Source organism: Microtus oregoni, unplaced genomic scaffold (genome assembly GCF_018167655.1).
Source record: "Microtus oregoni isolate MIOR12 unplaced genomic scaffold, Mior012 000014F_ref0000157, whole genome shotgun sequence".
NCBI classification, from domain to species: domain Eukaryota; kingdom Metazoa; phylum Chordata; class Mammalia; order Rodentia; family Cricetidae; genus Microtus; species Microtus oregoni.
In genome coordinates, this window is record NW_024543073.1 from 46,065,643 (window position 1) to 46,075,861 (window position 10,219).

At 44.3% G+C, this 10,219-nt stretch overlaps 1 pseudogene; it reads left to right on the plus strand.

Annotated features, from left to right (window-relative positions):
* The first annotated feature begins 5,318 nt into the window (after positions 1-5,318).
* Positions 5,319-6,014, plus strand: LOC121455881 (annotated as a pseudogene).
* The last annotated feature ends 4,205 nt before the right edge of the window (positions 6,015-10,219 follow it).

The window sequence follows — 10,219 nt, forward strand, 5'->3', positions numbered from 1 at the left end:
CCAAACATTACAGGCTATGGCTATTGCTCTAGGTTGCCCCAAAGAGGTGGAAGGTAAGTCCTTATTGCTGAAGACACCTGCACTTTAGACACAGGGCCCAGAGACCCCTGAGCAGGAACTGACCTGAATGCCTTTCCCCTTGAGGACTAGATTTCATGGTACCAGAAGGTGGCACACCAGCTTCCAAAGAAGGGAAAAAGCAACCAAGAGTCCTACCTGCTGTGGCACCTAGGAACCGCAACATCAACCAGCATGGCATAATAAGCTACAGGTGAGGTAGTTGCATGCATACCTCTGCATTAGCCAATAGCTCTCTAAGTGGACGTAAAACCCACTCAACAAGAAGGAAATGATGACTAGTATTGGAAACCCACTCAAGGCTAGTGAAGCTATGAGGAGAGGAACCTACAACCACCACTTTACTAAACCAGCGCAATCCCTAACTAACTACATGCTAATTATTTGTCCTATACCCACAGATAAGGGTAGCCCTCCCTCATCCTGCATTGAGAAAGCTTCCCTTTGCAACAGACAGAGAGCATTACAGAAAACCACCAGCGATCAAACTGCAGAGTTGTGGAGTCCAACCCCAATGGGTACATTTACAAAACAACTCCAGCCTAAGGGTCAGAAGTCACTGTGGACGAGGCAGACAGAATGATGGTAAGAACCAGAGAAACAGGCGGTTTACTGTGGGATGATGTCTCCTAGTGACGTCAGAAGCTACACATAAACGGTCTCACCAACTTGACTGCCTAAACATGACCAAACAAGGACAGCAACTCTAGACATGCTAAAGTGGACGAGGGAAAGCCCATAAGGCCTCGCCCTACACAGAGAACTACAAGAAACTAAGGATGCTGAGAGCATCCCAGGGAAGAGCCCACCAACTGATTATCCAGTACCAAATGGTCAGCCCTGAAAACATCCATGCAAGCAATATTGTACATATTTAGCAAGTTATATTTATGTATTTAGGAGTGTGTGTGTGTGTGTGTGTGTGTGTGTGTGTGTGTGCAAAAAAGAGGCCATAAATTTGAAAGAGAGCAAGGACAGTTATATGGTAAGGCTTTGGGGGAGGGGAAGGAAGAAATGGTGTAATTATAACCTCAAAAATAATATTTTAGAAAAAGAAAGAAAAATTTTCTTAACATGCCTACAGGTCAATCTGAGCAGTTCTTCAGTTGAGGCTCCTTCCTCCTGGGTGACCCTAGGTTTGTGTCAAGTTGACAGCTGAAGCCAACTAACAGCATGCTATAGTAAATACACTAGAAATAATAACGTGCAGATCTCAGACACCAGCAGAGAAAACAGGAATTGTGAGACAGAAAAATAATACGTAGTAGCCTTCAAAAAGTTGCTAATAAAATGCCACATCCTGGGAGCAAAGACAACAGAAACTAGTTTTCTTTGGAGGCTGAAATCTGAGCATAGGGGTTTAACACAGTTGGGTCCTGGCGGGGCTGTTTGGCTTGTCCAGGGCTGCCTTTTAACTATGCTCTCGCATCTCGGTGTGTATGTGTGGAGATACAAAGATGAGTTCTCCTTCCTTCAGGGCCACCAATCCTATACAATCAGGGCTCAAACATCATGGGGTTATTTAAGTCCAATTACTCCCCCAGAACTCCACCTCCAAAAGTCCATTGGCTTCGGGAACTGAGCACATAGTTTAGGTGGGCCCAGGGAGGGCAGGGCTTGACTGAGGCCATGGGGCAAGATGAGAAGTGAATTTCACAAAGAAACCGTGAAGGGCAAAGCCTGGTGCAGCTGTTTGTTTTTAAACAGGGTTTTCATACACATAAAATTTGAGATAATTAATCATAAGACTAGTACTATAAGAAATGAATAGGAAGTTGAGCTAAAAAATGGTTCTAGATAAAAATTTGGATCTCAGGGGTGAATGAAAAGCACCTATGGCCTATGGTGGATATGTGAGTGAATAGGGTTTCTAGCTTTAAGTCTCTTTCAAACACAACTGTTAAAAGGGACAGAACACTGCAGAGTTGATAAGACACGCAGGGGTGGAGAGTGTGCAGCGGTACCGCACAGGTGGGGTGGGTGCAGACACGCTGCTGGATGCCTGCCTGAGAATAAGCTCTCGCTAGAACACTGCGCTGCAAACCCCAAAGGAGTCGAACATCCAAACTTGCTCACATTAGCAGCACCAACGCTAAGCGAGAAAGGCAGAGGCTGTTAGCGTGAGTGAGTTCTGCACAAAATTACAGAATCTGAGGAGAAAGTTGGGGGAGGGGAGTGGGGAAGTATGGATATGATCGAAATACATGTGTGAAAATGTAAAGACGGAACCCACCATTGCACTCAACGAATATAAGCCAACGACAACACAAACACGGGGGAAAACGAAATGGGACTGGATAGACCCTTCAGTGGAAGAATGCACACTGCTCTGGCAGAAGATGGAATTTAATTCCCATCACCCACTCCAGATCCAGTGCCCTCTTCTGGTATCCAAGGCACCTACACTCATGTGCACATATCCACACATAGATTCACACACACACACACACACACACACACACACACACTCACACACAACTGAGAAAAAAGAATAAAAGTAAAAAAAATCCAAAAATAAATAGGAAATAAGCAAACAAACAAAAAGTAATGTGGTGAGGAGGCAAGCTGGCCTGTTTTCTGTCCCACCTGGCTCCCGCACGATTAGCTTTACACCCAAAATAACAACACACAAACTGTATTCATTTAAACACTGCTTGGCCCATTAACTCTAGCCTCTTACTGGCTAACTCTCACATCTTTATTAACCCATTTCTATTAATGTGTGTAGTACCATGAGGTGGTAGCTTACCAGGAAGATTCTAACCTGCGTCCATCTCAGAGAGGAGAGCTATGGGGTCTGACTCACTTCCCTTCTTCCCAGCATTCTGTTCTGTCTACTTCATCCACCTATGTTCTGACCTATCAGGCCAAGCAGTTTCTTTCTTTCTTTCTTTCTTTCTTTCTTTCTTTCTTTCTTTCTCGAGACAGGGTTTCTCTGTAGTTTTGGTGCCTGTCCCAGAACTAGCTCTTATAGACCAGGCTGGCCTCGAACTCACAGAGATCCGCCTGCCTCTGCCTCCCAAGTGCTGGGGTTAAAGGCATGCACCACCACCGCCCGGCTAAGCAGTTTCTTTATTAATTAACCAATGAAAGCAACACATAGAAAGAAGACACACCAACATCAAAGTAACAAATACCAGGCAGGGAAAAATAGGAAGATGGAAGATTTAGCATTAGTGATTCACCCAAAAATTAGTGGTCCTAATTTTAATAGGACTTGTGTTTTTATAAAGAAAGAAACAACTCTCTTTCCTCTCCCCCTCCCTTCCCTCCCTTCCCTTCTTTCCTTTCCTCTCCTTTCTCCTCTCCCTTCCCTCCTCCTTCTCCCCCTTTCTTTCCTCCCCTTTCTCCTTCCTCTCTTTCCCCTTCCCTCCCCTTCCCTTACAGCTATTTTCTCACAGATCTGGAGGCCAGAATGCTGAAATTGAGAGTCAGCAGGGCCACACATGGGCTTCAGAAGCCACAAGGAAAGAATGCTGTGCCTCTTCCAGCTCCCCATGGTTCCTGTGTCTGCTGTTGCACCCTTGCTAACTTCTGCTGTGTCTTCTTCAGAAGGACATTTGTCATGGATTTAGGGACTGCCTGGATTATTCAGGATCATATCATTTTAATATTGTTAATTATATCTGTAAGGACTGATTTTTCCAAATAAGGTCACATGCACAGGACCTGGGTGTCACAGTATGACACATCTCTGAGACCCACCATTTGACTTCCTCCCTGGGCTCTCCTGAGAAGGACACCGTGAGATTTAAGTGGGACGGTGTTCTGAAGCATCTATTTCTAGAATAATTTTTAAATGTTGGTGTTTTAAGTTAAATAACTTTCATTACCCTTCATGATCCCTTGTAAAATGGACATGATATCCCAATTTTATTAATTGACTCAAGAATTTAAAAGTTGAATCAAGACATCAGTGTTTAAAAAAATGAACTCACATTAAGAAAATAAAACCATTTGCAACCATTCAAAAGTATGACACATCCAGGAAAAAGTTTCAATAAAACATTAACAAGACATTGGTGAGAGAAATTTCAAAGGACATAACTCAGTGGAGATACAAACAATGCCCCCAGCTTTATAGGCTCAATATTGATGAGCCAGCTCTACCTAGCAATTTATAGAGTCAAGATTCAATGCAAACCAGCTGAAATACAACAGGTTCTTTCATAGAGATGGCTGAGCTGATTAAAATATATATGAAGAGGCCAAGCCAAATAATTGTTTAAAAATTAAAGGAAAGAAGGAAGAAAGGAATCAAATTGGATAACATGAGCATTGAATGTTACAGTAATCAAAGACATGCATGCTGGCACAGACATATTGCTCAGTGAGGCAGCAAAGGGAAGTCAGAGCCTGCTGTGGGATAATGCTCTTGTACACTGTAAAGATTTATCACTCTTGGTTTAGTAAAATGCTGATTGGTCAGTAGCCAGGCAGGAGGTATAGGTGAGATGACCAGATTAAGAGAATTCTGGGAAGAAAAAAGGCAGAGACGCAATTGACATCCAGAACCAGAGGAAGCAAGATGAGAATGACTTACTGAGAAAAGGTACCAGGCCATGTGGCTAAACATAGATAAGAATTATGGGTTAATTTAAGTTTTACAAGCTAGTTAGCAATAAACATGAGCAACAGGTCAAACATTTTATAGTTAATATAAGCAAGCCTCTGTGGGACTGAATGGCTGAGGGATCAGGCAGGGCAGAAACTTCCCTCTACATAAGCCCATTCAGGCTCAAGTGGCCCATAAGGTCTTCATCAGGGTGTGCCAAGGGAAGGGATGTTGTTCATATCATTTGGCGCTGAAGTAATTGGATGTCCCAATAACACAAATAAAATGTTACTTTTATATGGTACTCAAAAATTAAATCAAATTAGATCATAGACCCTTAGCTTACAGATAAAAGTCTATAAATTTAGAAGCTCATAAAATATAAAATTCCCAGTGAACCTGGGTTAGTTGCTGATTCCTTAGACAACAACAATTCCAAATGAAAGAAAGAAAAAAGGTAAACTAAACTTTACCAAAATAAAATCTCTTAATTTTCAAAATCACTGTTCAGAATAATAGGAATTCTCATGTATTGTTGGTAGACACATGAAATGGCAAAGCCACGCTGGAAAATGGGTTAACATTTTCTTCTAAAGTTGGACATACTCTTACCAGGTGACCAAATCGATGCAGTTCTCTGCATTTGTGGAAGAGAAATAAGAATGTGCATTGGCCTTTCCTCTGACGGCGGCCATCAGGTGAGCCAAGATGGGCGCGTACAAGTACATCCAGGAGCTGTGGCGGAAGAAGCAGTCGGACGTGATGCGCTTCCTGCTGAGGGTCCGCTGCTGGCAGTACCGCCAGCTGTCTGCGCTGCACCGGGCTCCCCGTCCCACCCGGCCCAACAAAGCGCGGAGGCTGGGCTACAAAGCCAAGCAAGGTTACGTCATATACAGGATTCGCGTCCGCCGAATCCTGGTGGTGGCCGAAAACGCCCGGTGCCCAAGGGTGCGACCTACGGCAAGCCTGTCCATCATGGTGTGAACCAGCTAAAGTTCGCCCGAAGCCTTCAGTCTGTTGCTGAGGAGAGAGCTGGACGCCACTGTGGGGCTCTGAGAGTCCTGAATTCTTACTGGGTTGGCGAAGATTCCACATACAAATTTTTTGAGGTTATTCTCATCGATCCATTCCATAAAGCTATCAGAAGAAACCCTGACACCCAATGGATCACCAAACCGGTCCACAAGCACAGAGAGATGCGTGGGCTGACGTCTGCAGGCCGCAAGAGCCGTGGCCTTGGAAAGGGCCACAAGTTCCACCACACTATTGGTGGCTCTCGCCGTGCAGCCTGGAGAAGGCGCAATACTCTGCAGCTCCACCGTTACCGCTAATATACGTAATGTTTGTACAATTCATACCCAATAAACAATTTAGGACCGTCAAAAAAAAAAAAAAAGAATGTGCATTGCACAGAGGTTTAGGAATGCTACATAGCAGCAACTGCATTAGTGTAGATAAAAACTAGAAACACAGATGTCCGCCAACAAGACAAGTTGTGCTGTGTCCTTTTAAAGGCATTCTACTTGGTGAGAAAAAAAGATGAGCTGCTGATACACACAGCAATATCGATAAGTCTTCAAATAATGTATAAAATGAAAACTGTGGCAGGAAGTGTGATACACACAGTGATGTAATAATATAATAATAATAATGTAATGCATGAAATGAAAACAGTGTGTCAGGGAGTGTGATACATATAGTGATATAATAATATAATAATAATAATGTAATGTATGAAATGAAAACAGTGTGGCAGGGAGTGTGATACATATAGTGATATATTAATATAATAATAATAATAATGTAATGTATGAAATGAAAACAGTGTGGCAGGGAGTGTGATACAACAGTGATATAATAATATAATAATAATGCAATGTATGAAATGAAAACAGTGTGGCAGGGAGTGTGATACACACAGTGATATAATTAATAATATAATGTATGAAATGAAAACAGTGTGGAAGCAAGTGTGGTACACAGCGCCATAAAATAATAATATAATAATGTATGAAATGAAAACAGTGTGGCAGGAAGTGTGATACATACAGCGATATAATAATAATATAATGTATGAAATGAAAACAGTGTGGCAGGGACTGTGCCCTCCAGAGATGTCCATACCTCAGTTCCTGAAATGTTTTATTACTCTACATTAAATGACAGAAAGAATTTGCTAGTAAGGCTAAGGATTTTGATTTAGAAAAAGTATCCAGCTGTGTGGGAGCCAGAGACAGGGATCTCTGTGAGTTCAAGACCAGCCTGGTCTACAGAGTGAGTTCCAAGACAACCAGAGCTACACAGAGAACCCTGTCTTGAAAATCAAAAAACAAAACAAGACAAAAGTATACTAGATTATTGTATATTAACTGGCAAAAAAGGATTTTTTTCTTTTTTTTTTATATTTATTTATTTATTTATTTATTTATTTATTATGTTTACAATATTCTGTCTGTATGCCCAAAGGCCAGAAGAGGGCACAAGACCTCATTACAGATGGTTGTGAGCCACCATGTGGTTGCTGGGAATTGAACTCAGGACCTTTGGAAGAGCAGGCAATGCTCTTAACCTCTGAGCCATCTCTCCAGCCCCCAAAAGGATTTTTTTCAAATGTCACTGAGTTGCTTTAACGTAAGAAACATGTCCTGGATATTCAAGTGGATCCAGTTTATCCCCAGCTCACAACGGAAGGGTGTAAATGGTCTGTTTCTGTGTGGCCATGATAAAACATTCTGACCAAGCACCCTCGAAGGAAAGGGTTTACAGGTTATAATCCATCATCTAGGGAAGCCAGAGCAGGAACCTCGAGGCAGGAACTGGAGCAGACAACGGAAGAATGCTGCCCACTGGCTTGCTTTTCCTAGCTTGCTCAGTTGTTTTCCTTATACAGCCCAAGCCTGTCAGTGGACTGGGCCCTCATTCTTCAATCAGCAGCCAGTAAGATGCCCCCAAAGACTGCCCACAGTCCAGTCTGATAGAGTCAATTCCTCAGATGAACTCCATCCTCCCAGGTGACTCTAGTTTGTGTCAGGCTGACAAAAAGGGGAAACAAAATGATCCAGGATGTGTGCTGGTTTGAGGAGGACTGACTCCCAGAGGCTCATCTTTTTTAATTCATGGTCCCTAATTAGCGGGACTGTTTGAGAAAGACTAGGAGGTTTGGCCTTGTTGGAGGAGGTGTGCCAATAGGGGTGGACTCTGAGGTTTCAAAAGCCCATGCCAAGCCCAGCCCTGACCCCTCTGCCTATAACTATAGATCAGATAGAGTCAGAGGTGAGTTCTTAACTTCTCCAGCACTATCCCTGCCTGCTGCCGTGTTACCCACCATGATGGTCAGGGACTCATCCTCTGGAACTGTAAACAAGCCCCCAGTTAAATGCATCCTTTCTAAGTTTCCTTGGTCATGGCATCTCTTCCTAGCAACAGAACAGTGACTAAGACAAGATGTAGGAGAGATTGATGTGTCATTGCTGCTCTGAGATACAGAGAGAAGCCTGGAGGAAATCAGGGGCAGCCCACATAGTCAGCAGGGGACAGAGACCTCAATCTGAAGGCTGGTAGGGGATCCTGTCGCATCCTGGATGAGCCAGAAATAGATTCTCCAGGGAGAAGTGCTGAACTGCCTTGTGCTTGTGGCGCTGTCATACACCCTACCTCAACCTCAGACACACAGAATGCTATTTCTGACGTTTTGTTACCACTGGAGCAGAAAACTAATATACGGAGCCAAGCAGAAATGAGAGCATCCAGTATGATTCCGTCAGAAAATTCTAGAAAAGATAAAACTAGTGGTAGAAAGCAGTAGGCTGCTAGGTCCCAGGAATCTTATATTGGAGACCGACTGTGGGGGATCCTCAAAGAAACTATCCACCAGGAGTGACAGAAAACCATTGTGATTGTAGTTTTGTCACTGTGGATATTCATGAAAACTCATCATGTCTCAAACTATATCAGTGATTCTGCAGCTGCCCACACTACATCTGCTTACTCTGCTGCGGCTCATACTGCAGCTGCTCACATTGAATATACATATGTACATCTGCTCACTCTGAAGCTGCCCACACCGCGCTGCTCACACCGCACTGCTTACACCGCACTGCTCATTCTGCAGCTGCTCACACTGTAACTGCTCACACTGCACTGCTCACACTGCACTGCTCACACTGCAGCTGCTCACACTGCAGCTGCTCAGACCGTACTGCTCACACCACACTACTCACACCGCACTGCTCACACCGCACTGCTCACACTGCAGCTGCTCACACTGTAACTGCTAACACTGTAGCTGCTCACACTGCAGCTGCTAACACTGCACTACTCACACTGTAACTGCTCACACCGCACTGCTCACACCGCACTACTCACACTGCACTGCTCACACTGCAGCTGCTCACAATGCACTGCTCACAAGGCAGCTGCTAACACTGCACTACTCACACTGTAACTGCTCACACCGCACTGCTCACACTGCACTACTCACACTGCACTGCTCACACTGCAGCTGCTCACACTGCACTACTCACACTGCACTGCTCACACTGCAGCTGCTCACACTGCAGCTGCTCACACTGCAGCTGCACTCACTGCAGCTGCTCACACTGCAGCTGCTCACACTGCAGCTGCTCACACTGCACTGCTCACACTGCACTGCTCACACTGCACTGCTCACACTGCACTGCTCACACCGGCACTGCTCACACCGGCACTACTCACACTGCACTGCTCACACTGCACTGCTCACACTGCACTACTCACACTGCACTACTCACACTGCACTGCTCACATTACAGCTGTTGTCAGGAAGCAGAGGGTCAGGACTGCTGGTGCTCAGCTGGCTCTCTCTTTTCTTTCATTCCAGGACCTCAGGCCAGAGAATGGTGCTTCTCTCATTAGAGATCTCCTTCACTCAATTAACTGAGTCTAGACACTCCTTCACAGGAATGCCCAGGGGTTTGTCTCCTAGGTGACTCTGATCCTGTCCAGCTTATAATCAATATTAACAATCACATATAGTTAGGGTGATTTTATTTTATATCAATCTACCTGAATAAAACTGACACACAATAACAAGTTCTCCTTGCCCCTTGACTTCTAGCAACTCTGTTGTGAAAGTCTTAAAAATAAACGCTTTAGTGTAGTTATTACCTCAAGCAGTCATTCATATTCCTGATGCTGAGTAGAGTTTTAATAATCTCAAAGAATCTAATAATAGTATATGAGGGTTGGCGAGATGGCTCAGTGGGTAAAGGTGCTTGCCACACAAGCCTGATGACCTGAGTTCAATCCCTAGAATTGCAGAGGAAGGAGAGAACTGACTCCCAAAAGTTTTGGTCACAGTGCTGTGTTGGTGACCAGTGGCCTCTGATTCTCAGTGCTGTGTTGGTGACCACAGCCCCCAGTCACAGTGCTGTGCTTCTCTGTTAGTGGGGATGTATGGGTGCTGGGTAAAGGCTGCTTGACAAGAGTGGGAGCAGCTTGGCTCAGGGTCTGGCAGTTGAGGCTCCTGTTGTGTTGGACAATCAGAATTCCAGTTGAGTTCTAGCAAGCCTCACTGTCAATCTGGCAGGACAAAGAACTGTTTGAGGA